Source organism: Microcaecilia unicolor, chromosome 3 (assembly GCF_901765095.1).
Source record: "Microcaecilia unicolor chromosome 3, aMicUni1.1, whole genome shotgun sequence".
NCBI lineage: Eukaryota > Metazoa > Chordata > Amphibia > Gymnophiona > Siphonopidae > Microcaecilia > Microcaecilia unicolor.
The window spans coordinates 392,009,977-392,032,209 of record NC_044033.1 but is presented as its reverse complement, the minus strand read 5'-3'; the positions used below and the strand labels follow the sequence as shown (position 1 = coordinate 392,032,209).

Sequence of the window (22,233 nt, the reverse complement as noted above, 5' to 3'; positions counted from 1 at the left end):
CTGATGGTGGTAGCAGCTCTCTTTCACTTTTGGGTGTATCTCTACTTGGAAACCTGGCTTGAGAACCAATTGAAGAAAGTTTCAAGGAGAGTCACAGTGAAGGTAATTTACCAACTCAAACAGGCTGGCTAGTGTATTGCACCAAGAGTCAGCTGGCTAATTCACAGCCTTTGGAATACTGGGAGTCTGATTCAGCACTGAGTTGGGGGCAGTGTTTTTCCCCATGGAGCAGATGCTCCAGCTCCACAAAGGACCCATGAGATTGTGATGGGTAGCTATGGCTTGCCTCCATGGTTCTGGGGTGAAGGTCCCCATGTACTTTCCTCATTTGGCCTTGCTGTCTTGCTAAGGTCTTCATTTCAGGAGTTTGTCAGGTCCCTGACTCCTGATTCCACCTCAGCCCACCAAAGGGGGAGCTATTCTTGGCATCTGCTCAGGGGGGTTTCCTTGTACCCCCAATGTTCTGAAGCTGACTCCGTGAAAGTGAAGCCTTGAAACATTCGTGCTCCTGTCGTATCCATCTCCTGAAATGACGTCAGGTACTTCCATGTCCCTAAAGACCAATCACTGGAAGGGAACGCTGCAGAGTTGCCAGGCAATGGAACGCGACGTCACACGCATGAGGGTGTCATCGTTCCTCCCTTCCTTCCAGTTCCAGGCCCCCTACCTCCAAATTTTAAAAGTCTACTTCATTTATGAAGTCGGGTTTACGGCGGCCAGCAGCAGCGGTAACAGGCATGCAGGCTCGACCCTTCTCTCTCTCTCACAGCTCTGGTCCTGCCTTGCGGAAACAGGAAATGAGGGTGGGACCAGAGTTGAGAGAGAAAGAAGGGCCGAGCCTGCACGCCTGTTACCGCTGCTGCTGGCCGCCGTAAACCTGCCTTTTTAAGTGAAGATGACTTTTTTAAAATTTGGAGGTAGGGGGCCTGGAACTGCATGTGACGTTGCGTTCTGAGGGGGGGGGGGGATCCTGGAACTGGGAGGGAGGGAGGGGGGACCCTGAAACTCGGACAGAGGGAGGGGGGACCCTGAAACTCGGAGAGAGAGGGGAACCTGAAACTCGGTCCCCTGTAACTCGAAGGGAGGGAGGGAGGGAGAAGGACGGCCCTGGAAATCAGAGGGAGGGGGGAGGACCCTGGGGCTCAGAGGGAGGGGAAGGACAACCCTTGAACTCGGAGGGAGGGAGGGGGCGACCCTGAAACTGGGAGGGAGGGAGGGGGGCCCATAGCACACACTGTCATTCTCACACACACACACACTCTCTCTCACAGACACACTCGCACCCAGTCTCACTGTCTCTCTGTCACACACACACACTCGCACATTCACTCTCTTTCTCTCACACAGTCACTCTCACGCACTCTCAAACACACTCTGAGGAAAACCTTGCTAGCGCTCGTTTCATTTGTGTCAGAAACGGGCCTTTTTTACTAATAATATATATATATATATATATAACTGTAAAAAGTGGGTAGTCAGCAGCCAGTTTGGAGCTAGTGCCTTTTGGCCTTGCTGATTTGTTTTGCCTGATTTTAACCTGATCATTCTAAAAAGATAGCTTACAAACAAAATACATGTTTTGATTGGCTGACTTGCAGTTTTAAAACTTTGCAAGAGTTGACCTGAAGGCAAGAAAAATCAACAAAATCATCCAGTGCACATTTTACTCCTACTCCTGAAATGCACTAGTTAATCACTAACTAGTAAATCCCATTTGTTCAGTTGACTAGCCAGTTAAAACAACACTCAAAAGAATAAAAAGACCAGAGAGGATGTGATTTTAATAACATTGTATGATAAGATTTAACAAACAACTCCCCCCCCCCTCTTCTTTCCCACACACATTCAACTTTCTCCCTCTTCAGGCTCAACCCTCTCCAGTTTAGCCTGAATCCCTCCTTTACCTTGGTCTTCCTCCATGGCACATTCAAACACCAGCTTTTTCTGCCCCCTCTCCTAGTTCTTCACTCCTTCCCTTTGTAGATTTCATTAGCGCCTCCCCCCCCCCCCCCCCCCCCCCCCCCCCGCTGTCTTTTCCTAACTTCCAGTAAGTGTCTCTGACCTAAACATTCTCTCTCTCCCTCCATCCTAAATGTGTTTCTTCGCCTCTCAGGGTTATATCCTCGGTTCTTCTCCTCCACATCCCCAGTTCTTTGTTTCCTCCTTTCAAGTGGTAAAGGGTATGAATGAAATCAGCCATCAGGACCAGTGTGGCAAAGGAAGAGAATGTGGCCTGACATGCAGCTAATCTCTTCCTCCTATGTGATGTGTAAAGGGGGTGGGGTGCGGTCATGTGAACTACTGTTGATCCCTATGCAACATTTTGACCAATATAGAACTATGTTAATTCTGCATTGTGTAGCTGTGTAAATTTCCCCCAGGAGTTGAAAATGTCAATCCTTTTTTTTTGTTGAATTATTAATTATGTTGGTATGCTTATGTGTATATGCAGTTATGCAAACCTATGTTAGTTTACTGCATCTACAGTAAACAGGAACAGTCAAAGTTATATGTAAAAAAACCCCACATAAAAAAACTCTACAGTCTGCTGAAGTCTCGGATTTGCCGAGGCAGCATTGAGCCCTTCAGAGCTAAAACTATAAATAGGCCTAGAGAATGAGACTGGTTCTCAGGTTTATCGTGTATTTGATGTACCGCCCTAGAGGAACCGTTCAGGGTGATTTACAATGATTTGGTTCAAAACATTAAATTAGAAAATAGAACAAGGGAAGTCCTTTTGAGGATAAGACAGGTAAAGAGCACAGGCATCAGTGTCTCTGCAGAGTGGACCTGGCAAACAGCCTCCCCCAGGTAGGTCCCAAACATGGGGACAGAGCAAAGGCATCTAGAAAGAAAAATGTTTTTAATCCAATCTAAAATTTTTCAAAGGGCCTCTGTAGTTGAATTTAGAGGGGGAGAGCATTCCATAGTGAAGGGCTAGTGACACTGAAAATCCTGGTTCTGACAAAGTAGAAACAAATCTGCCTAAATGATGGGACTTTAAGACATTCTGGAAAGGGAGCTGATAAGTAAACGAGAGAGGTAAGTGGGAGCCTTAGTAGTAAGCCTTATGATCTAGGGTTAAGATTTTAAAGAAGATCTGTGATATATACAGTGGTGGAAATAAGTATTTGATCCCTTGCTGATTTTGTAAGTTTGCCCACTGACAAAGACATGAGCAGCCCATAATTGAAGGGTAGGTTATTGGTAACAGTGAGAGATAGCACATCACAAATTAAATCCGGAAAATCACATTGTGGAAAGTATATGAATTTATTTGCATTCTGCAGAGGGAAATAAGTATTTGATCCCCCACCATCCAGTAAGAGATCTGGCCCCTACAGACCAGGTAGATGCTCCAAATCAACTCGTTACCTGCATGACAGACAGCTGTCGGCAATGGTCACCTGTATGAAAGACACCTGTCCACAGACTCAGTGAATCAGTCAGACTCTAACCTCTACAAAATGGCCAAGAGCAAGGAGCTGTCTAAGGATGTCAGGGACAAGATCATACACCTGCACAAGGCTGGAATGGGCTACAAAACCATCAGTAAGACGCTGGGCGAGAAGGAGACAACTGTTGGTGCCATAGTAAGAAAATGGAAGAAGTACAAAATGACTGTCAATCGACAAAGATCTGGGGCTCCACGCAAAATCTCACCTCGTGGGGTATCCTTGATCATGAGGAAGGTTAGAAATCAGCCTACAACTACAAGGGGGGAACTTGTCAATGATCTCAAGGCAGCTGGGACCACTGTCACCACGAAAACCATTGGTAACACATTACGACATAACGGATTGCAATCCTGCAGTGCCCGCAAGGTCCCCCTGCTCCGGAAGGCACATGTGACGGCCCGTCTGAAGTTTGCCAGTGAACACCTGGATGATGCCGAGAGTGATTGGGAGAAGGTGCTGTGGTCAGATGAGACAAAAATTGAGCTCTTTGGCATGAACTCAACTCGCCGTGTTTGGAGGAAGAGAAATGCTGCCTATGACCCAAAGAACACCGTCCCCACTGTCAAGCATGGAGGTGGAAATGTTATGTTTTGGGGGTGTTTCTCTGCTAAGGGCACAGGACTACTTCACCGCATCAATGGGAGAATGGATGGGGCCATGTACCGTACAATTCTGAGTGACAACCTCCTTCCCTCCGCCAGGGCCTTAAAAATGGGTCGTGGCTGGGTCTTCCAGCACGACAATGACCCAAAACATACAGCCAAGGCAACAAAGGAGTGGCTCAGGAAGAAGCACATTAGGGTCATGGAGTGGCCTAGCCAGTCACCAGACCTTAATCCCATTGAAAACTTATGGAGGGAGCTGAAGCTGCGAGTTGCCAAGCGACAGCCCAGAACTCTTAATGATTTAGAGATGATCTGCAAAGAGGAGTGGACCAAAATTCCTCCTGACATGTGTGCAAACCTCATCATCAACTACAGAAGACGTCTGACCGCTGTGCTTGCCAACAAGGGTTTTGCCACCAAGTATTAGGTCTTGTTTGCCAGAGGGATTAAATACTTATTTCCCTCTGCAGAATGCAAATAAATTCATATACTTTCCACAATGTGATTTTCCGGATTTAATTTGTGATGTGCTATCTCTCACTGTTACCAATAACCTACCCTTCAATTATGGGCTGCTCATGTCTTTGTCAGTGGGCAAACTTACAAAATCAGCAAGGGATCAAATACTTATTTCCACCACTGTAGAAGCCAGTGTTTTTCATGTAAGAGGGGAGTCACATGGTCATATTTCCCAGAATCAGAATTTTAACCATCTTATTGTGACCATGTGTAGACATCTAATATCCATGGTTCTTGCGCTATACAAAAGACTATTGCAATAGTCCAAAGAGGACGTTACAAGGGAATGCATAAGGATACAAAGGGCAGGCTTGGTAAAGAGTTGACTAACTGAGGAATTCATTTTTAGTTTGAAAAAAAAAACAACGTTTGATAACATTAGAAATAGGGAGATGGAAACTCAGGATTCTGATCAAATAGTACTCCAAGGACCTTTATAGAAGATTTGAAGGATACCTTAGCTCAGGAGATAAGAATGGGGGTAGCAGGAGGTGGGGGAGTCCTTAAGTGCAATCAGAAGTCCATAAGATTTGTTTGGATTCAGTTAGAGCTTATTCTTCTGCAGCCACTATGTTATTTGGGTTGGTTTATTGTTAAGAGCAGCAATCTCATGATGTCACAGTTCAGGGTGGCCAGAATCTGGATATCGTTCGCATATGCATAGGAGGATAGTTCCAAGGTTTGAATGAGCATCATAAGAGGAGACGTGTATGTTGAATAGGATCAGTGCTACTAAGAAGTAGTGCTGTCCGATTCAAATCGATTCACCAATTTGTTTTTGGTATGTCGATTCGTTTTAAAAAAAATCAACTTAAAAAAAAAAAAAAATATATATATATATCACTATCTGTTTGCGGGATGTGCTCCTTCTCTGACTTCACCACCTTCCCATCTTCCCCTGCGGCTTCTCGCTCCCCCAGGCCTTGGATTAGAAGGATGTGGTGGCCCACCACGTTCCTCCGCAGCGCCCTGTCACTGAGGTTGAGACCTGAATTCCTACTTGAACTGCCATGATTGGCTGCTTCTGCCCCTGTTGTCTCTCCTAGTACTGCCCATGCTGGAAGCTGAACATCTGATGCAAAAAGCCTTGCAGTAGGGCTCAATTTCCACCTGTCTTTGTGTTGAATGTTCTCCCTAGTGTTTCTTCTAGAACTTGGACACAAGTGAAAATCTACTTTTAAATTAGTCGTGAGCATTGAAGTGTTGGCAGGCAATTTTGTTTTCTTGACCATGCTTTGTGCTGTCATGTTGTGAATATGTTCCATGTGTAGCCTTTGCCATATTTCAGAATTTGCCGGTTATCGGCAAAGTGACCTTGCAGTGAGCCTGGTAATATGTTACTTTTAAATGGGTTTGTCCGATTTTTTCTAAGATGTACAGAGCTTCTTGGCAGGGTTTTTATTTTATTTTTGGATAAAACATTTTTTTTTAATTCAGGTTTATTAAGTATTAAGGGCTTCTAGTGATTCCCACTCGGCAAATGAGAGGAAGCCCACAGGAATTGGATGAGCTTCCTCTCATTTACCACGCAGGAATCGCTAGCACAGTTTTGTAAAAGAAGCCCTTTAGCAATTCATACAAGCATAAAAAGGAAGCCCTTTAGCAGTTCATACAAGGTTAAAAAAAACTAGCAGTTGGTGGCCAGATGTTATGTTGTATTAGTTACATTACACTGGACTTCTATTCCACAAATTCCTTAGCAGTTCTATGCAGATTATACAAATTCAAGAAGATTGGGTAAAACAAACATTCCAGGAATTATAATACATCTTCCAAACAAAATCTAATTTCCTACTAATACATATTTATGAAATAAAAAGGTTTTCAAGGTTTTCCTAAACGATAAATAATCAGAAAGTAATCAAATCTGAAATGGTAGTGAGTTCCAGACCAAAGCTGCTTGGTACTTAAGAGAGGAATTAAATATCTTACATGATTTAATCCTCTTTACCGATGGAAAGCACAATAAGATTGTTTACGAATTCTATAAAACATACCTTTATTTTATTTTAAGAAATGTGATCCAATCACATAAATAAACAGGAGCCATCACCATTAATAATTAAAAAAAATAGTAGTACATATCTTAAATTGCGTCCTGGCTTCAGTTGGGAGACAATGCAACTCCACTAGCAGTGGGAACCACATTTTTGGGATGTGTATATCAACCGTGCCATTGTATTCTGTATGACCTGTACTTGTCTGATTAAGGTCTTAGAACATCCTTCATAAATAATACAATAATCTATCCTAGATGAAATTAAAGTCTGGACTAACAATCTAAATTTTGCCAGTTCAAACTATTTGCAGAATTCTCTGTTTTCTCAACATATGAAAGAATTTTGTACTAATTTCATATTAGATGTAAATGACAGAGCTATCTACCTCCACTCTCAAAATCTTAGAAACTCAAAGGTACAAGTGTCTGTTTTGATGGTAAAACTCTGAGGAAACCTGCGCTTAGCAGATGAACCTAACCACAGAAACCTGGTTTTGTCTCAGTTTAGTTTCGGCCATTGGGCCAAGATCCAGTCCTTGATCAACTGTTCACATCTGATATTTTGTTTATTGTAGTAGTCCAGTCACCCGACATTGGGAGAAGTAAAGTGATAATATCCACTTATATAAAAAATGAAACATTAAGTTTATCCAGAGCTACTCGCAGGGATTGGAGTAGTACATTGAACAGAGATGGAGATAGAGGAGAACCCTCATGGACTCCACAGTTGGTTCTCCTTGTGGCTATCTCTTTTTTTTTTTTTACACTTTAGTTCCAGGTAGACGGAAAACCCTTGAACCAATTTAATACTCTACCATGAATGCTTATGCCACTCAACCTGGCCGACATGAGATCATAATCGACCAGGTCGAAAGCTAGGAAAGATCAAACTGAACAACAAATAAATTCCGGCCTTGGCATAGCAAAGATTTTCCTTGTGCAATAATAGAACCCACCACTGTCCCGGTACTATAATTTTTTTGAAAACCAGACTGTGAAGTATGCAAAACACTGTATCTATCCAGGTAATTTACAGCAACTTGGTAACCTAACCCTCCATAATTTTCATAAATAATGGGATAGATGCAACAGGATGATAATTTATTCATTACTTGGACATTCCCTCTGGAATTTTTAGCAAGTGGTGTTAAAACAATGTTCTCTCCCCCCCCCCCCCCCCCCCCCCAATTTGCTGGGAAAAGGCCCTGATCCACACAGCCATTCAATCATGTGGTCAGTGCAGTTAAGATGATGCTAACATCATTCATTAATAGGCTTGTTTTCAAAGCACATAGACCTACAAAATTACATAGGTTACTATCCTGCTTATTTTTGAAGGAGAAGGCCGACCATCTTCCGACAAAAAATTGGGAGATGGCCGGCCATCTCCTAAACCTGGCCAAATTGGTATAATCGAAAGCCAATTTTGGCTGGCTTCAACTGCTTTGCGTTGCAGGGCCGGCCAAATTTCAAGGGGGCATTTCGGCAGGGTACGGAAGGCGGGACGGGGGCGTGGTTACGAGATGGCTGGCTTCGGACGATAATGGAAAAAAGAAGACCGGCTCTGACGAGCACTTGGCTGACTTCACTTGATCCATTTATTTTTAGGACCAAGCCTCAAAAAAGTGCCCCAACTGAGCAGATGACCACCGGAGGGAATCGGGGATGACCTCCCCTTACTCCCCCAGTGGTCACCAACCCCCTCCCACCCAAAAAAAAAAATTAAAAATCATTTTTTTGCCAACCTCTATGCCAGCCTCAAATGTCATACCCAGCTCCATGACAGCAGTATGCAGGTCCCTGGAGCGGTTTTTAGTGGGTGCAGTGCATTTCAGGCAGATGGACCCAGGCCCACCCCCCCCCCCCCCACCTGTTACACTTGTGGTGGTAAATGGGAGCCCTCCAAACCCCCCCCCCCAAAACCCACTGTACCCACATGTAGGTGCCCCCCTTCATCCCTAAGAGCTATGGTAGTGGTGTACAGTTGTGGGGAGTGGGTTTTGGGGGGGATTTGGGGGCTCAGCACACAAGGTAAGGGAGGTATGTACCTGGGAGCAATTTTTGAAGTCTACTGCAGTGCCCCCTAATGTTACCGGTTGGTGTCCTGGCATGTGAGGGGGACCAGTGCACTACAAATGCTGGCTCCTCCCACAACCAAATGCCTTGGATTTGGCCGGGTTTGAGATGGCCGCCATTAGTTTCCATTATCGGCAAAAACCAATGGCGGCGATCTCTAATGCCGGCCATCTCTAACGCTGGCCCAAATGTTGAGATTTTGCCGGCCCCGACCATATTATTGAAACGAAAGATGGCTGGCCATCTTGTTTTGATAATACGGTCAGTTATGCCGCTTTCCGGGGCCGGCCTTAGAGATGGCCTCCCCCGTTCGATTATGCCTCACTATGTAACTTTGTAAGTATATGTTTTGAAAATGAGCACTTTAATGAACTGGGCATAAGTTGAAACTACAATTAGATTTAGCATTTAGCATATCGAGCTGACAAAAGCTTAACTTTCTGAACCGTCAGTGGTTCAAAACTTTCACATGTGCAGCCCTCAGGGATATTGATGGATCCACTCAGTATATCAAGTAAAGTGCTACTTGATTGTAGCCGAGTTCAAATAGTTCCCACCTTATTTCTAAAGTACAAAGCCAATTCAGGAGTGTTAAGGCCATATTTTAACATTAAATCATCAACATTTTAATGTAGTTTATTGAATGTTTGCTTAACCGCCTTTCACAAAAATCAAAGCAGCGCAAATAGTTCCCATCTTATTTCTAAAGTACAAAGCCAATTCAAGAGTGTTAAGGCCAGATTTTAACATTAAATCAAAAACATTTTATTTTATTGAACATTTGCTTAACCGCCTTTAACAAAATCAAAGCAGCGTACAATCTAAAGGAAAAGAACTTGAAAATCAAATGGAAAAGGATAGAATGAAAATAAAATAAAAGAAAGCTATATACATAAGAAAAACACCAACCACAAAGGCTGTCCACTAAGTTGAACAACCGTTGTACACTTAAACGAGTAGTACCCACCAATTTGGAATAATACTTCCCTTTTCTGTTTAGTGATTTGTATGTTTGTATAATGTATAAAGAAATCATTGGACACCAACTGTTTTAAAGATCTAAGGTGGGAGATTTCCTCCAAGCCCTTTCATGCTTCCTGCATTCCTATTTCAAAATCAGCAGCTCGGAGAAATCATTTCTCTGACTTCTTAAGTATCTTAGATTTGACTTTGAGTGGGGAAATTTCATCCCAAATGGCTATTACACATTCGTTCTAGTTTGAGAACAAATCCTGTTCAGAACTAGACCCAACCAATGCATTTATGTTATCCCAAAACAGGGAAGAATCAATTTTCTCTCTAGTCTTTCTAACAACTTCTACCTTATTTCTACCAATATTATCTTTCCAAAAATGAAATCTAAGAAATGACCTGTTCAAGGGAGTTGACTACAAGAATTAAAATGTAATGTATAACATTGAGTATCAGTATTTAGCCTTTGCCAAAATATCCAGTAAATGACCTTTCTCAGGTGATCCCTGCAAATTAGGCCAGTTAAATCCCAAAGAATCCAGGATAGATTTACAGTCCAAACTATTTAAGTGTGGATTAATATCACCAATTAGTAAGGTAATATGATGTTAATAAGCATGCTATAAATGCTTGAATAATAAAATAAATAAATGTATTGAATGGTTAGAGAGAAATTATTGAAAGCTATTCCTGCAACTAGCCCATTTAACTGGAAGGCAGTAAACAACAATATAGCATAAAGGGGCCCTTTAAAAGTGCAGTGGGCCTACTGCTAGCTTACTGTGCAGCAATTTGACCCTGCAACTTGCTTCTCACCAGTCTTCCACTCAGCCATCTCTCTCCTCTTCAATCTGTTCAAAATTCTGCTGCACGATTAATATTTCGCCAAAATCGCTATGCCCATATCAGCCCTCTTCTGAAGTCACTTCACTGGCTCCCTATCCATTTCCGTATACAGTTCAAGCTCCTCTTATTGACCTATAAGTGCATTCACTCTGCTGCCCCTCACTACCTCTCCACCATCATCTCTCCCTACACTCCTTCCCAGGAACTCCGTTCACTAGGCAAATCTCTCCTAATTGCACCCTTCTCCTCCATTGCTAACTCCAGACTCCGTTCCTTTTATCTCGCTGCACCTTATGCCTGGAATAGACTCCCTGAGCCATTACGTCAAGCTCCATCCCTGGCCGCCTTCTAATCCGGGCTAAAGGCCTACCTGTTTGATGCTGCTTTTAATTCCTAACTTGTCACTTGCTTGTAACCTTTATCTTATCTTCCTCTCTTCAATAGTCCCCTTTCCCCATGTGTCCTATCTGTCTGTCCTACCCTTAACCCTTATTTGTCCTGTCTGTCTGTCCTGATTTGAATTGTAAGCTCTTTTGAGCAGGGACTGTCTTTTCTTCATGTTCAATTGTGAAGCGCTGCGTACGACTGGTAGCGCTATAGAAATGATTTGTAGTAGTAGTACTGCTGGGCTCCTGGGGGAGCCTAGCACTAGTTCTGGCAACCACCGCGTGCCATTTCCGGAATTAGAAAATAGTTTTGTATTTTCTAGCACTGGGGGCGTGCCCTGCGGTAATCAGGCAGTGCCTTGTGCTACCTGGTTACCGCCAGAGCCCTTACCGCCTTCTAAATAGGAGAGAGATGGTAATGCTCCCCCAGTAAATGGCCACATGTCAATGCTTTTGCTGAGCGCATGGCCATTGCCTTCCCCTTCAAAGAAAAAGTGAGCTCCAAAGTTTGTGAGCTGTATATGAAAATGCAGTTTCTAGAGTAACATCTAATGTTATATGGGAAAGGGAGGAAGCTGTGATAGGGCTAGTTGTGAAGAGCGTAGCCTTGCGGGTAGGGATATATGAACAGAGTAAGGTGGAAATGTAGTCGGTGCAGAGTGTTGTAAATCTATATATACATGTGTTATTAAACTTGTTTTGAATGTGTGTTTATACTGGTAGCCAATGTGGAGTGGAGGAGTAGCCTAGTGGTTAGTGCACTGGACTTTGATCCTGGGGAACTGAGTTCGATTCCCACTGCAGCTCCTTGTGACTCTGGGCACTTACTACTATTACTATTTAACATTTCTAAAGCGCTACCAGGGTTATGCAGCGCTGTACAATTTAAACATAGAAGGACAGTCCCTGCTCAAGGAGCTTACAATCTAAAAGACAGGTGTACAATCTAGAGACAAGTGTACAGTCAAAGACAAGTGTAGAGTCCGACTAATAGGGCATACTATATTTCACGGAAGGTGTTTATTCTCACCGTCTAGATGCTAATAAAGAAATTGGGCACCACACATAGGTGCCGAAAGCAGCATTGAAGAGGTGAGTTTTAAGCAGAGATTTGAAGATGGGTAGGGAGGGGGCTTGGCGTAGGGGTTGAGGTAGATTGTTCCAGGCATAGGGTGAGGCAAGGCAGAATGAGCCCCTGGTACAAAAATAAGTACCTGAATATATGTAAACTGCTTTGAATGTAGTTGCAAAAACCTCAGAAAGGCAGTATATCGCGTCCCATTTCCCTTCCTTTTGAGAATAGGGTTTCCGCACAATCAAACCTGTGGACATTATGTAAAAGTTTAACAGCTGATGATTGTATGAGTTGTAGCCATTAAGGGAAGCAAAGGGCAGACCAGAGAAAAGTTACAATAATCCAAGTGAGTGATGACTAAAGACATAATGAGCATATGGATACAGGATGGGGGAAGGAAATGTTTAACAGATTGGATGTATTGCAAAGCAAAAAAAAAAGATTGTAGAACTTTATCAATATTATTTATTTATTTATATCATTTATACCCCACAATATACCATTTGAAGGTTAATTTAGAGTCGAAGATGATACCTAGAATCTTTATTTTCTCCGAGGACAAGCAGGCTGCTTGTTCTCACATGTGGGTTGTCATCCATGGTGGCCCAGGAATTGGCAAACAAATTTTGCAAGCAAAGTAAAAATCAGTCTTTCGGGAAAGATCCGTTGCGCAGGCAGTGCAAACGACTTCCCGCCACACGAGCGTGCTTCTTTAGTTCTTTTTTTCTCTGCAGTTAGGTGCGGCAGTGTTTTCGCTGCGCTCCATCAGGCCCAGGAAGAAGACTTCTCTTTGCGACTGATTTTCGCTTTTATTTTCTTTTTTCTTAAAGATAAAAAAAGAGTAGTTTTCCCGTAGTTTTTTTTTTTTTTTAAATCTTTTCATCCACTTTTAAAGTTTGCTTTCTTTTTCGATGTGGCCGGCCTTTTTCCCTTTTTTGTGCTTTTCCTTTTTTGGTACAATCACGTCGTTTGATTTCGCTGAAGCCGTCTTTTCTTCCATGTCATCGAAGACACCCAGCGGCTTCAAACATTGTTACTCGGTGCAACCGGACCATCTCAGTGAAGAGGTTTGCCGTCTGGTGTGACAGGAAGGCCGTAGATCCTCTTTCTTGTCCTACACAGACCCTGCTTGAATACCTTCTACACTTGTCAGAGCCTGGTCTCAAGACCAACTCCGTAAGAGTTCACCTTAGTGCGATTAGTGCTTATCATCACCGTGTAGAAGATAAGCCTGTCTCTGGACAGCCTTTACTTGTTCGCTTCAAGAGAGGTTTGCTTTTGTCAAAGCCCCCTGTCAAACCTCCACCAGTGTCATGGGATCTCAACTTCATTCTCACCCAGCTGATGAAAGCTCCTTTTGAGCCACTGAATTCCTGCCATCTGAAGTACTTCACCTGGAAGGTCGTTTTCTTGGTGGCTGTTACTTCAGATCTTAGAGTCAGTGAGCTTCAGGCCTTGGTAGTGCATGCACCTTATATCAAGTTTCATCACAACAGAGTAATCCTCCGCACGCACCCTAAGTTCCTGCCAAAGGTGGTGTCGGAGTTCCATCTTAACCAGTCAGTTGTCTTGCCAACATTCTTTCTTCGTCCCCATACCCACCCAGGCGAAAGCAGTTTGCACACTTTGGACTGCAAGAGAGCATTGGCCTTTTACATGGAGCGGACGAAGCCCTACAGACAGTCCGCCCAGTTGTTTTCTTTTGATTCCAACAGGAGGGGAGTCGCCATCGGAAAACGCACAATCTCCAATTGGCTAGCAGATTGCATTTCCTTCACTTACGCCCAAGCTGGGCTGACTCTGGAGGGCCATGCCACGGCTCACAGTGTTAGAGCCATGGCTGTGTCAGTGGCTCACTTAAGGTCAGCCTCCATTGAGGAGATTTGCAAGGCTGCAACATGGTCTTCAGTCCATACATTCACATCTCACTACTGCCTCCAGCAGGATACCCGACGCGACAGTCGGTTTGGGCAGTCGGTGCTGCAGAATCTGTTCAGGGTTTAGAATCCAACTCCACCCCCCTAGACCCATTTTTCTTCTGTTCCAGGCTGCACTCTGTTAGTTGTTTATGGTTTCAGGTCAATCTATGTTATGTCCTCGCCGTTGCGAGGCACAAATGACCAATGTTCATTGTTTTGAGTGAGCCTGCTTGCTAGGGATACCCCACATGTGAGAACAAGCAGCCTGCTTGTCCTTGGAGAAAGCGAAGATACATACCCTGTAGATGGTATTCTCCGAGGACAGCAGGCTGATTGTTCTCACAAACCCGCCCACATCCCCTTTGGAGGAGTTGTTGTTGTTTCTTGTTTATATGCTTTTTGATTAAACTGAGGAGGCACACTTGCGCAGCGGGCGGGAAGTCATTCGCGCATGGAACAATCAGCCTACTGTCCTCGGAGAATATTTGCTACAGGTAAGTATCTTTGCTTTGTTGCAATAAGCAAGAGTGTGTACAAGAAGAACAGGAGGAGGTGAGATAGTGCAAAAGGGATTGGGGAAAGGAATAGACTTGAATCTGGTAGCATTAAGAGTGTTGACTCTTGCAACGATTATTGTATCAATCACTATAAGCAACTTGAAACATTTTCAGACTCTGCAGAACATGGCTGTGAGGATTTTGTCGAGCAAAATGATGTGACTATCAGGCTTATGTTTTTAAAGAAAAGGACGCCCATCTTTCGACACAAATTGGAAGATGGGCATCCTTCTCACAGGGTCGCCCAAATCGGCATAATTGAAAGCCGATTTTTGGGCGTCCCCAACTGCTTTCCATTGCAGAGATGACTAAAGTTCACAGGGGTGTGTCAGAGGCGTAGCGAAGGCGGGACTTGGGCATGCCTAACTCATGAGTGTCCTCGACCCATAATGGGGAAAAAAAGGGCGTCCCTGACGAGCACTTGGACGACTTTACCTGGTGCTGTTGTTCTTACGACCAAAGCACAAAAAGGTGCCCGAAATGACCAGATGACTCCCCTTATTGCCCCAGTGGTCACTAGCCCCCTCCCACCCTCAAAAAAACATCTTTCAAAATATTTTGTGCCAGCCTCTATGCCAGACTCAGGTCCATCACAGCAGTATGCAGGTCCCTGGAGCAGTTTTAGTGGGTGCAGTGCACTTCAGGGATGCGGACCCAGGCCCATCCCCCCCTACCTGTTACACTTTTGGTGGTAAATGTGAGCCCTCCAAAACCCACCAGAAACCCACTGTACCCACATCTAGGTGCCCCCTTCACCTGTAAGGGCTATGGTAGTGGTGGGTAGTGGGTTTTGGGGGGCTCACCACACAAGGTAAGGGAGCTATGTACCTGGGAGCAATTTCTGAAGTCAACTGCAGTGCCCCCTAGGGTGCCCAGTTGGTGTCCTGGCATGTCAGGGGGACCAGTGCACTACGAATGTTGGCTCCTCCCATGACCAAAGGGCTTGCATTTGGTCATTTCTGAGATGGACTTTGATTACATCTCCAACAAAGATTTGAAGAAGATCTTTTAGATGCATGGAATTTCACAGTTGTCCGGATAGCTTTATGAAGAATAAAGTATAGAGATTGAAGAACAGATGCAGAACAAACTGGCCTAAGACATTTCTTCCAGAAATGAGCCCATTGAGCAGGAGTAAGAGTCCAAGTTCTGTCGTTTTACAATGAGAGGAAATAAGAGGAAATGTTTCTAGATTTTAGATTCAAGGTGGGATTCCAAACCAGCGGTTTGTATAACTGTTAACTCAGAGGCCACATCCTGCAGCTCCTGCAAATTTCTTCTATTAGATCTTTGCAAATAATGTACAAGCTGTAGATATTTAAAGTAATGATTGCAAAAGAGTCCATAAGTATAGGTGGGCCCAAGCTGATATCTGGCAGGTGAGAGAGATTCTGGTTGGTGGGCATTCTCATACTTTTAGTTCTTTTCAATGACTTTAACATGCTTATCGATTCTCTTGCAATTTATGCTTTAACTATCTACAACTTGTACTTTGTGTGCAAAGAGCCTGCAGCTCAGCATTTTTTTTGCTTGGTTCTGTCGCAAATTTGAAATCCTAACTGTTTTCTGTGCAGATCCTTTATTCATGTCTCTGAATCAAGAGTGACTCTTAGCATGGTCCCGCCACTGTTGCCTGTGGTGGTTTCCACATTTTCATTTCCATTAATCAGCCATTGTTTTCTCCATTCTTCAGGAGGAAAATCTATCTGCTGCTTTATATCACATTCACTATGGGCCTTTCTGGTACCTTCAGGCCATCAATGGATGTCTGGGCATGGCCTCTCTTTCTGCTTCTGGTGGGCCCCAGTCAGGGCAATGCAGCCATAGCTCATTGGAGTCGGACATCTAATGCTTGGACATATGTCCTCTGGGCGTGTCTCCTCTTCATTCTGTTCTATGAAGATCTCCCTATGTGGTCCTTATGACACATGTTTTCTAGACCTTGTCCAGTTGATGCTTTCAGCTGAATTTAAGGTATCCTTCAGAGTGTCAGTTCTTTCTTTGGCTGTGACTAATTCCCACCCTACTTATGGACTGCTTTGCTACATCTCACAAGTGTCTGGATTCATCTGCTGCTGATGACAAGGAAAAAAAAATTAAGGACAAATTATGTCTTACCTGATAATTTTCTTTCCTTTAGTCACAGCAGACAAATCCAGAGTCCCGGTTGACGCTGTGTTTCTCTGCTGTGGATGCCTGTTCATAATTCTGCTAGTTGACAGGTTTGTGCCTCATTTCTGTGCGGTGGGAGGTATGTTTGCATTATCAGTCCTTCTGCTTTGTTATGAGAAATACTGACTGACCAAGGAGCATACCATCCAGTGTGGCAGAGTTCATTTTGGTACTCTTTATCTCCACCTGCTGGAAGATAGTCATAACCCACAAGTCTTTGGATCCATCTGCTTTGTGAATCAGGTAAGAGATGTCTTAATAGTAGTAACATAACCCCAAAGGATAGTACCAGTCTCCACCTTGGATAAGGCTTTCTTGATATTGCCGCTTGGAGAAAGACATTTGGTGGAAGATGATGTCTTACTTTATTGGATGAGATATTGAGATGTATGGAAAAGCTCCTTGCAAAGTCCCACACAATTAATAGAACCACAATGGGAAAGCATAGGGAACTTGTACCATTCTAATAATTAGGAAGGGCTAATCAGGGGCAAAAGCATATTACTACCACTACTACTACTACAAATCATTTCTACAACACTACCAGTCATACGCAGCGCTTCACAATTGAACATGAAGAAAAGACAGTCCCTGCTCAAAAGAGCTTACAATCTAAATCAGGACAGACAAGACAGGACCAATAAGGGATAAGGGTAGGACAACAGACAGATAAGACACATAGGGAAAGGGGACTATTGAAGAGAGGAAGATAAGATAAAGGTTACAAGCAGGTGACAAGTTAGGAATTAAAAGCAGCATCAAACAGGTAGGCCTTTAGCCCGGATTTGAAGGCGGCCAGGGATGGAGCTTGACGTAATGGCTCAGGAAGTCTATTCCAGGCATAAGGTGCGGCAAGATAAAAGGAACAGAGTCTGGAGTTAGCGTTGGAGGAGAAGGGTGCAATTAGGAGAGATTTGCCTAGTGAACGGAGTTCCTGGGAAGGAGTGTAGGGAGAGATGATGGTGGAGAGGTAGTGAGGGGCAGCAGAGTGAATGCACTTATAGGTCAATAAGAGGAGCTTGAACTGTATACGGAAATGGGTAGGGAGCCAGTGAAGTGACTTCAGAAGAGGGCTGATATGGGCATAGCGACTTTGGCGAAATATTAATCGTGCAGCAGAATTTTGAACAGATTGAAGAGGAGAGAGATGACTGAGTGGAAGACCTGTGAGAAGTTAGTTGCAGTAGTCCAAGCAAGAGGTGATGAGAGTGTGGATATTGTGATACAGTTAAAGAAACCAGGACTTGATCGCCCTTGAAAATGAAACTGAATGCCTCACCAGCTAGTGCCCAGCATTACACTGAGCCACTTGTTATCTCTAGTAATATACTTGTAATTTTATATAGGGTATATATTCTTAGTTTCTATTTATATGTTATTACAGTATTGTACTGTAAACACTGGGTAAAGTTGTCTTCTAAATGGAGCAGGCTGTTAGGTATTCATTGTGTGTCATATCATCTGGGAAGCATCTCAGTGGCAAAAACTTCATCATGTAACTGAATTAAGATGGAAACTGCATTCAGCCAAAATAACAAAAACTTGGCAAGGAAACAAAATCATGAAACACTTCTCATCTTGATCTTCCCTATACTAGTTCCTAATATTTCACTCTTTTTTTTTACTGCAGGGATGGTCTATCTGGGTGCTCAGGAGCTTCATGCACATTTGATTTCAAGATAATCAAATCACACAAATCAGATATTCTTATTTAAATAAGCAGTACTAGCAAAGCTAAAATCATTCAGCTTGCAGTTTACAGGGCCAGCATTAGGGGAGTGAGGCAAACAGAGCAGCTGCCCTGGGGCCCCACGATCTGGGCATCTAACCCCTTTCTCGCTACCACGGTTCGTCTCCTTCCTTCCCATCGCCTTCCTGGTCCTCCTTTAAAAATCCATTTTCCTTCTTAGAGGAGCCCCAGCATGGCAGCCATTCTCACAAGCTGCCTGTGGCTGCCCCAAAGCTTTTCCTCTGTCACGACCCGTCCCCCCACTAATGCAAGTTCCTGTTTCTGCCTGGGCATATCGTGGCAGAGGGAAAGCTTTAGGGCAGCCATGGGCAGCTTGTGAGAATGGCTGAGAAGGGAAATTGATAAGTGTGGGTCATCACAGACTGTTTTTTGAAAGAAGAAATGTTTTTGAAGTTCCACTGAATTCTCCCTGAAGTCAAGCATTTAGCTCAAAACATGATATCATGTGGGGCAACTGCTGTTTGTAAGAGGGGAGACATCCCAGTTTTAAGATAAGCAAAAAATGATATATAGTTTTGTGATTTGTTTTTGGGAATTGTGTATACACAGATTTATTTTGTTAAAATAGGGCCAATGATTAAAACAGCTGTGGAGTTCACGAGCTTCTCTTATCGTGCTTAACATATTATGATGGTCCCCAAATTTTTTTGAACACTTTATGAGTGAAGATTGAAGAGGATTTCTCATATGTGATGCTTCACTTTCAGAATTTTTTGGTCTTATTTTCTGGTGAACATAAGTTTTTATATCATAAAGGCAAAATGTGCTTATGTGCCTATATTAAAATTGCCTACTCCAAAAACTCCCATACAAAGTTAAACCTGTTCCTAGGCAGAAGTAACTTTGCAATGTGTGCCTGCAGAAATCATCATATTAGCATGCATTCTATAAGTATGTCCAAAGGACCAACAGAGTTCCAAAAAATAAAAAATGAGATCCCCAGAATTGAAAGTATATTAAAAAAAATGCATTGAGAGGCCAATGTGAGTAAGATTCGAAACAATGCCATGTTTTGGGCATCCAATGCCTGCATCAGGAGTCTATATATCTGATAAGAACTGTCCTTTCACAATTGTGTAGCATCTGTAAACCTAAACAATCTGATATGTAGCTGAGTCAAAAGATGCGAAAGCTTTGCCTGCGCAGCTCTGCTAGAAAGAATTCCCTTGCCCGTAATGTCTTTTCTGTCTGTTTTACTTAGATTGTAAGCTACTACTACTACTAACTAGCATTTCTAAAGCGCTACTAGGGTTACGCAGCGCTGTACAATTTAAACATAGACGGACGGTCCCTGCTCAAAGAGCTTACAATCTAAAAGACAAGAGAACAATCTAAAGACAAGTGAACAATCTAGAGGACGAGTGAACAGTTAATCTGATAGGGTGGATAGATTGGGGCATTCTATATATCTCAAGCGGTTAGGCGCCGAAGGCAGCAGTGAAGAGGTGAGTTTTAAGCAGATATTTGAAGATGGGTAGGGAGGGGGCATGGCGTATGGGTAAAGGAAGATTGTTCCAGGCATAGGGTGAGGCAAGGCAGAATGAGCGGAGCCTGGAGTTGGCAGTGGTGGAGAAGGGTACTGAGAGAAGGGCTTTGTCCTGTGAGCGGAGGTTACGGGCGGGAACATAGGGAGAGGTAGTGAGGAGCCGCAGACTGAGTGCATTTGTAGGTAAGGAGGGACTGTCTCTCTATGTCAAGTGTTCAGCGCTGCTTGCAGCTGGTAGCGCTATATAAATGTTGTTAGTAGTAGTAGTAGTAGAAAGAGTGTTTTATTTTGAATGTATTAACTGAAATATGTTAGCTTTGGGATATGTGCATCACAAATCTTTGTATTAAGTGGCTTAGCCAGACAGCTGTTGGGGGGAGGGAGGGAATGAGGGGGGCCACCAAATTTTTTTGCCACCCTAACCCCTGCCCAAATGCAAAATATAAATACCTAAGCTGGTTGGGATCCCTAGGCTCTGCCAGCTGAAGATTGTATGCTCTGTCGAGCAGGGACTGTCTCTTCATGTTCAAGTGTACAGCGGTGCGTACATCTAGTAGTGCTATAGAAATGATAAGTAGTAGTAGTAAGACCTCTTCTACCAGTCTGGTGGCCAGAACTCTTCAATTTCTGCAGCTGGTGGCAGTTTGGGGACACTACCACTAGTTGAAGAGTGTGGAGATTTCTAGCTGACAGACTGGAGGAGGTGGTCTTCAGCGGGCAGGGTTTGGGATCTCTACCAGCCACAGCAAGGGGAGATGTGTTAAGTACAAAACGATCATTAAAAAAAAAAAAAAAAAGGCTCAACAATGGAGCAGGCAGTATTTTAGTATTACATATGCAGAGCCGGTGGGGGGAAGAGGGGTTGGTGGTGGGGAGGCGAAGATAGTGGTGGGCAGACTTATACGGTCTGTGCCAGATCCGGTGGTGGGAGGCGGGGCTGGTGGTTGGGAGGAGAGGATAGTGCTGGCCAGACTTATTCGGTCTGTGCCCTGAAAAAGACAGGTACAAATCAAGGTAAGGTATACACATGAGTTTATCTTGTTGGGCAGACTGGATGGACCGTGCGGGTCTTTTTCTGCCGTCATCTACTATGTTACTATTGTTCTTTCAAATGAATTTTAATAGGGTGAGTTATTCAGCCAACATAAGCTAATCAACAAGGTCAAAGAATAATATACACTACAAAAGAATCGCAAATTAGCTGACAGTTGGGATACCTCTGTGGCTTAGACAGTGTGCTGAGCAACAATTACACTAGCTTCCAGTGAAGACCAGTGTGCGCTAAACACTAAAGACACGTCTTAGTAAACAGGTCCTTAATTGGTTATATTCCTGGGTGTTCATTGAGGTCTTCTTAGCAGAAGCTATTGTGTGTTCCTCTTTCTCAGGTGTTTAAGTTCCACTCCTTAGACAGTTCAGAAAGAAGGTGATGACTTGGCTGTTAGCTGAGTATTTTAGTTTTTGATTATTATTTATTTATTTATTTGTTAGGATTTATTTACCGCCTTTTTGAAGGAATTCACTCAAGGCGGTGTACAGTAAGAATAGATCAAGCATGAGCAATAGGTCACGTCGTCTTGCTGCTGCATTCTGAATCAACTGGAGCTAATGCAGGCCCTTGTTAGTCAGACCATTGTATAGTCCATTGCAGTAATCCAGTCTTGATGCTGTTATGGCATGTACAATTGGGATAAGATTTACCTTCTCGATGTATGGAGAAAGGCAGCGTAGCTGTCGCAAATAGTAGAAGCAGCTCTTGAAGGTTGCTTGGATTTGGGGAATCAGAGGTAGTAACTGGAGTGCTTAGTGTAAATTGTTTTTTATTTCTAAGATTTTATTTGAATGTTTATGTTCAGCACTAATGCACGCTTACTCCAGGCTAAAATGCACTATAGAGGGACGTGCTCATACTTTCCGCGGTTGTTTTTGCATGTGTGTGTGCTACCACGCACTAAAAATTTATTTATTTTTTAGCACTGGGGGCATGTTTGGGGGCAGTGAGTAGGCGTGGCTATGCTAATCAGTGAGCTATTACTGCTTATAAAATTGGTGTCGGTAAGTGTTCACATGGTAAAGGCCATGTGCTAATGGGAAAATTTAACGCGTGACCATTATTTCAGAAATAGGAAAATCGTCCATTTACCGGCAACACTAAAAGTGGGAAAGACCCATGCTGGAGATGGTGCAGGGCACTTTATGACTGCACACACTGTGTGCTGTTCTCTGCTAAGCTGTGTCCAGTGTGAAACCTTGAACCTGAATAAACTTTTCTAGTACTTTTAATGGAATATTTATTTACGAAACTATAACTTTAAAACAGTTGTTAAGGACTACATCATATGGTAGACATAGGAGATGCGTTTGTACTGGTATATTTATGCCTTCTCACATCAGAAACGGATGTATAGCCAAA

General features: G+C 43.4%; 1 protein-coding gene across 1 annotated transcript in view; it reads left to right on the top strand.

Moving 5' to 3' along the window:
* INTS9 (integrator complex subunit 9) overlaps nucleotides 1–22,233 on the top strand; it is a 221,256-nt gene that overhangs the window by 14,786 nt on the left and 184,237 nt on the right. The gene's annotated exons all lie outside the window — the stretch shown is intronic.